Below are 7,467 nucleotides of genomic sequence, written 5' to 3' on the forward strand. Positions count from 1 at the left end.
GGGGGGGGGCTACGATTTTTCAACATTTCGAGGGCCCCCCCAAAAAAAATTAGCGCTCACTACACTTTATATTTTATAAAGCCCTTCATTTTCTTTCTCTCTTTTCTCCCTTCCTTTTTTTAGAGGGGTGGGAAGGAAGAGAAGGATTTCCGAATTCACCGACCTGCCCCCGGATATTCATTTGTACAATAAAAGTCTCGCTGGGAATTCCCACGCTATATTTGTTGGCACTGTGGTCGTGTTTTCAATGCGTATCGATGTATTTCATAATTCCACTCAACATAATAGCATATATTCAACCATACATTCGACAGTGCTATAGCACAAATACACAGTGTAACTTTCTCAACAACGCAACCCTGTCGAGAACAGCACGAACAGACATGGCCTCCATAAGCTTATTGGAATTATCTGAACAGGTTAAATAATACATGTGTGTTTTTCACCGACATAAACATTTGGTTAATACGCCTATGACTTGCTAGTTTTGTTATTATGTTAATCCTGTATTATTTTCTTGATATAAACCACTATTATTGATATTGTCGGGACAATAAAAATGTAGATTGGTATTGTTATTTCACTGTTAATATAGTGAATACCCGCAAACCATAGACCTATGATCCACCTCCAAATATTGCACGATTTTGAAAGAGAGGTAGTATAGGCTAACACCTCCAAATAACGTATAGGTCTACTGTATATACACTGTTAGTCATTATGGTGGAATAATTATTTTTACCCCAATTTATTGACTGATTTTGACAATGATTTATTCCGAATAGATCTAGATAATAGTATACATTCTCAGATTTTATTGAATGACAATTGGGCAGTGTTTGTTTTGTGTGACTGTTAAAGCATGTGTGTGCTACTATGCTAATCAACTAGGGGACCTACGTCCTTAAGTCATAACTGACAGTAATAGGGATTAATGCATGAAAGGGCACCAATGTATCACGTCGACACAGTTTTGATCCTGGGGGCTCACAGTAACGAGGCCATTGCTTAGCCAATAAATCATGAATGTACGCAGCGGGCGCTAGGGTACGTCGACGCCCCCACAAAAAAAACAAAAAAACAAAGAAAATGCAATAAATTTTCAATAATTCATTGCATTTTGCCCCAACCCCCAACATACAAAAATATTCTATATGGGCAAGCCTTGAACCATAATGCATGGCCCTACAGAGGAATTTTTCCTGTTGGGGACTGGGGAAAATGCAATGAATTATTTAAAGGTACTATGTCCCTTTTGCAGCCAACCTCAAATTCTGTAGAACTTTGCAGGAATTATGAATATGTCATGTATGTCCTCTCTGTGAAATTTAAACGTTAGCAGTGTCCTCATATTCAAATTATTCAAGGAAACCTGTTTACTTGCTAGACTTCACTGTCAGACACTAATGAGTGACTGACTGGCTTTTTTCTTCTTTGGTAATAACATACATGAAAAGAGTTGTAAAGGGTACATGAGCATTTGTCTACATCAATAACCCACTTCTTGTGATGGCCAAGATTAAAATGATTGAATCTTTGCGCAGCATAAAACGTATGACCATTTGGTAAAATTGTCTGAAATTCAAGACTATTACTTTTGGGCTCTATAGCCCTAAAGTCGATTTGACAACTAATAGTCGTTATTTTCCCACTTGAAGTCATTTTCAAGGTCTACCTTTTTTAGGGAAGTTCTAAATTAGTATTATCTTTCAAATGCAGTTGGAATTTAACTTTTTCATTTTTTGGCCTGCAAAAGGGACATAGTACCTTTAAAATTGATTGCATTTTCTTTGTTTTTTTGTTTTTGTATGGATTAAGAGTCGAGAACGGCCGGTACAACGAATCTTCTTCTTTCTCGAATAATTTAATGAAACGTCACAGCTTCCGCGCTTCGCTAGGGAGGGGGGCAAACTGAATTCAGACAATGATTAAGAGTCGAGAATGGTACAACGAATCGTCTTCTTTCTCTAGTAATCTAATGAAAGGTCAAAGCTTTCGCGCTTCGCGCGGGAGGGGCGGGGGAAAACTGAATTCAGATAAGGATTAAGAGTCGCGAACGGCCGGTACAACGAATCGTCTTCTTTCTCGAATAATTTAATGAAACGCCACAGCTTCCGCGCTTCGCGTGGGAGGGGGACAAACTGAATTGAGACAATGTTTAAGGGTCGAGAATGGTACAACGAATCGTCTTCTTTCTCTATAGTAATCTAATGAAAGGTCAAAGTCCCCCCTCCCTGCACCCAACGTCTTAGCCCCCCCCCCCCTACGCGCGCTCTGTAAGTTATTCGCACGCTTCGCGTGCTAACTACCGCCCCCTAAAATAAAATCCTGGCTACGCGCTTGTGACTAAAATGTCAAAATGGAGTATACATCTGCTTAGAGGCAGGGGAGCATTAGCTTTGTGCGATATAAATTAACGACCTTCTGGCTAACAGCTGACGATGATAATAGGGAGTTTTCGCAAGCTCAAAGCGGACGGACAATCCGCGCTTTCTGGAATTGTTTACGGCCGACTGTCGACTGCTGTTTTGAGCATAGATCGCAATAATAAATCAGGAAGAAAGAAGAAATACAAAAAATAACATAAGGAAAGACAGAAAGAGTAAGTGATAGAATGATAAAAACAAAGAATAACATAAGAGAAGGTGATAGAATGATTGAAACAAAGAATAACATAAGGAAGGTGATAGATTTATTAAAATAAATAATAACATATAAGAGAAAGTGATAGAAGGATGAAACAAAGAATAACATAAGGAAAGACAGAAAGAGAAGGTGATAGAATGATTGAAACAAAGAATAACATAAGGAAGGTGATAGATTTATTAAAACAAATAATAACATAAGAGAAGGTGATAGAAGGAAGAAACAAAGAATAACATAAGGAAAGACAGAAAGAGAAGGTGATAGAATGATTGAAACAAAGAATAACATAAGGAAGGTGATAGAATGATTAAAACAAATAATAACATAAGAGAAAGTGATAGAAGGATGAAACAAAGAATAACACAAGGAGAGACAGAAAGAGAAAGTGATAAAATGCTTAAAACAAAGTGATAGAAGGAAAAAGCAAAGAATAACATAAGAATAGAAGGAAGAAACAAAGAATAACAAAAGAGAAAGTGATAGAATTATTTAAAAAAAATAATAATATATTAAAGAGAAGGTGATAGAAGGAAAAAACAAAGAATAACATAAGAATAGAAGGAAAGACAGAAAGAGAAAATGATAGAAGGAAAACAAGGAATAACATAACGGAACAGGCCACGATAAAGAGCATGGTATAGTGAACGCAAATTGCATGAAAAGCAGGCGCGCGGTTTTTGCCCAAACCGGAACAAGCCACGATAATGACGCCATAGAATCATGATTGAGATCTCCGTTCGTTCAATCGAATTTTAGCGACCGTGATTCTGCAGAATCATGATACAAAACGCATCTTTTCAGCGTTTCATGTTTGTGTTTTTAGACACGTTTATTTTTACCGCCGACGAAAAAATCGCTTGAACGAAACGTCTTTTAAACTAAACGTCTTTAAAAATCGTGATTCTAGGGTGAAAAAGTGTCGATTAAACGCACCTATAGTAACAGCGTAAATAGTGACCGCTGAGGTACTAAAATTGAGAATGGTTTTGGCCAAATCAACGGGCGTTTTCAATGACGCACCAAGTGAATCAACAGCCAATCAGCGGGCTTGTACCAAATATGGTATGGGAACTTCATTATTTTATTACAAAGAATGACGAATTTCAACGCAAACGGCTCTTCGGTTAACTTTTTTTCCCCGGGGGTCTCGGTCATGTAGAAATACTGTAAGCATGCGTGACCAGAGGTTTTCCAGACCCCCCCCCCCCCCTAAACGAGGATTTATTATGAAGCCAAAATACACCCTTAATGAGGATTTCGCGTCGTTCCTATTGGGAATCTCAGCAAACTTGATTTATGCGGCCCGTTAGACCAAAAAAAAAAATTATTCGGTTGTCCTCGATTGCTTTCCTGGAGTAGTGGCGGTCGGGCAGATTTTTTTTCTCTATTTCATGACCTTTTTTTCCCCAGGGGTCTCAGAGGTTTTCCAGACCCCCCCCCCCCCCCCCCCTAAACGAGGATTTATTATGAAGCCAAAATACACCCTAAATGAGGATTTCGCGTCGTTCCCAATAGGGATCTCAGCAAGCTTGATTTATGCGGCCCGTTAGACCCAAACAAAATCATTTGGTTGTTCTTGATTGCTTTTCTGGAGTAGTGGCGGGCGGGCAGATTTTATTTTTTTCCCTCCAGTTTTTTCTCTCTTTTTTTAGACTCTTTACTTAGTATTTATTTTCTTTTTTTGTTCAAATCAAGAAGCCAACAAAGTTCTTATGTAAACAAAAAACGAACACCAGAAAAAAACCATGAATTGCCATGGCAATATTCAATTTCTTTTTCGCTGTTTCGGAGGTAGTTTTCAACTATAGCAAGGCAGTTTTCGACTGCATGTACAAAATCAATAGGGAGCGCTCACGAGCGTCATTTGACGCGTCGAAAATTACCCCTGCGGTGATCAGAAATTGGTATCTGAATTAAAGAGAGATATCGTTAGTGCATCTGACTGCAGTGATTGTATACGTGCTGTGAGACACTTTTGAGCTTGCGATACACAAAAATCGCGATCTAAATCTGAAAAATACTTGAAATACAGCTCAAGTTTTGGTACCCATCTTCCTTATAGACATGCGTAATATATCGATTTTTCAAATTTAGGTAGCGGGACCGCCGATTACATCGCTAAAATATGATACACTTTATACATTTCCATTGCAAATGTGGTTCTCCTGTGACTCTGACATGTTTTGTATGTGTGTGATATGTAATGTATTTTAAAGTGATTTTACCATGCATACAACGGACCTGCCAAAAAATAACCACCCGGACGAAAACTCCCTCCTCTACTCTATTATATAAAGACAGAATTGCGTACTGTATGACCAAATTGGCGACGGGACATATTTTGATCATTGCAACATGCATAAAATGGTATGTTTGGCGTTTAAAGTTGCTAAAAAAAAAAAAAAACATAAATCAATTTTAAAAAAAGAAGATAATAATCAAAAAAAAAAAAAAAGGCCTATATAAACTCAAAAAAAGGGGGGGGGCGGGGCGAAAGGACAACCAAATGATTTTTTTTTTGTTGGCCTTATCCAGGGCAACGGGCATCTTTAAAAAAATATATTGACCGGTAGGCGGGCATGACTAAAATCACAACTCTATTTTCGACTAATCAGATGACTAGATTTATTCAACATACTAAAAGAGAGTCATATTTTATAGTAATTATTTTTTAGCTTACATTATGCTAAAAGATGATGTACAGTGTAGGTTTTGACAGTTTCCCTTCAGGGGTAGACTACGGGCGAATGCTTTGTGTGTGTGTGTGTGTGTGTGTGTGCGTTTATGCGCGTGGAGGGGGAAAGATAGAATTAAACGGGCAATAATGTATCAGGATTATGACTTTGGAGGATTAAGAATGATTAATTTTGAAATGTCCGTTAAAATACAGCGCATAATGTGGATAAAACGTCTTTTATATGGAGAGAAAAGTTTGGGATGGAAATTGTTTTTTGATCATTGCTTACAGTTTGTGGGTGGTAGATTTATTTTTTTATGTGATTATGATTTAAACAAGATTAAACTCGTTTTAGATATTCCACCATACTATATGGAAATGTTGCAAGCATGGCAAGAGACAAGTAATTTAAGATATTTGGAGGGTTATATTAATCCAATTATTTTTAATAATCAGAATATATGTATAAATGGAAAAAGTATATTTGATAGATACTTGTTTGAAAGAGGGATTGTTCAACTGAATCATTTGGTTGAGAAAGGTCATATTAAGCCTGTTAAATATTTTATGAACCTCGGTATGAAAGGTAATAATTTGCTTATGATTATTGATATTTATGATGCGATACCCAGGTTATGGAAGGATGATTCAGGGTTAATAGAATTCCTCGAGGTTGATTTGATAAGCTTTAATACTTATTTCCATATTTCTAGTAAAAAAATACAGTTTGTGGATGTGGGTTCAAGAACAATCTATGATTATTTCATCAAAGCACTGCAGCGAACGTATGATTTGCAGGTAAGGGATGGGCAAAATGACTATGATTTTATAGATAAAGAATTAAAAGAAATATTTGTGAGACCAAGAATTACTATACTCATTAGAAAACAACGTGAATTTCAATTTAAATTATTGCATGGAGCCATATACACTAATGAGCATCTTCATAGATTTGGTTTTGTTGGTGATAATTTATGTTCGTTTTGTAAGCAGGAAATAGAAACATACAAACATTTATTTTTATCTTGTGGGAGCGTTCAAAGGTTATGGCAGGCTTTAATACAACTTTTTGAGTTAGATGAAATTAAAGATTTAGAATGGCGAGATATATTTGTTGGGTTGGTAGGTAGTTCATATAGAATAAAAATGTGTAATACTATCATTTTCATGGTGAAGTATGTTACATTTATGTCAAGATCGGGGGGGCGAGTACTAACTTTAGAAAAGATGAAAAAAAGCATTTTTAAGTATAGGGATGAGGAAAAGAAAATAGCAATTAAAATGGGAAAGCTAGGATCACATTTTTTAAAGTGGGAGCAGCTTAAGATTAATTAAGATTTGCTTTCTTCTCCACCGTGAGCTTGTTAAAAGCGTAACTCGATTTTGCGGCCTGGATAACTTATTTAGTATATTTTTCTTAAGTTGAGAATGTTGGCAGGCATCCACTGAGTGAGTACTGTGTGTGTGTGTGTGGGGGGGGGGGGGGGGTGGGTGGGTGGGTGGGTGAGTATGTGTGTGAGTGGGTGAGTATGTTTGTGTGATAGAGGGTGAGTATGTCTGTGTGATGTAGGGGGCAGGGAGGGGGCAGGATTGTTTCAGTAAAATTATCTCCAGATTTGTTTTTTTTTGTAATATATAAGTAAATAACATTTACAATTGACATATTATGTTTAGGTACTTATACGTTTACTTTGTTGTTAAGTTATATTATACTGCAAATAAGTTTGTGTTTAATTATGTTTATGTAAAAGCATCAATATTGAACACGTTTATTTTATTCAATTGTATGTCATGGTTTGTGTTACACATCTGGAGAAATAAAACAAAATTGTTAAAAAAAAAAAAAAAAAAGTGTGTGCAGACACTACGCAAGAAGCCACCATCACTAACATCAACATTAAAATTATTCTACTCCCAGTAGCGGAATCAGGGGGCATCGACCATGGGGACACGTGACCCCCCCCCCCCCCCCTACAGATACGTACACAGAGAGAAGGGAAATGGAGGGGGAAACGGCACAGCAACAAGTTTATGATCTTTGTTTGTTTTTTGGTGGTGTTTTATTTCCGTTGGGGGCTTCTCAGTTGTCATTAAATTGTCAGACTTATAACTTATACTCCAGTTTAAATCTGTTTCTTTTTTCC

This window comes from Strongylocentrotus purpuratus, unplaced genomic scaffold (genome assembly GCF_000002235.5).
Source record: "Strongylocentrotus purpuratus isolate Spur 01 unplaced genomic scaffold, Spur_5.0 spur5_scaffold_10, whole genome shotgun sequence".
Taxonomy (NCBI): domain Eukaryota; kingdom Metazoa; phylum Echinodermata; class Echinoidea; order Camarodonta; family Strongylocentrotidae; genus Strongylocentrotus; species Strongylocentrotus purpuratus.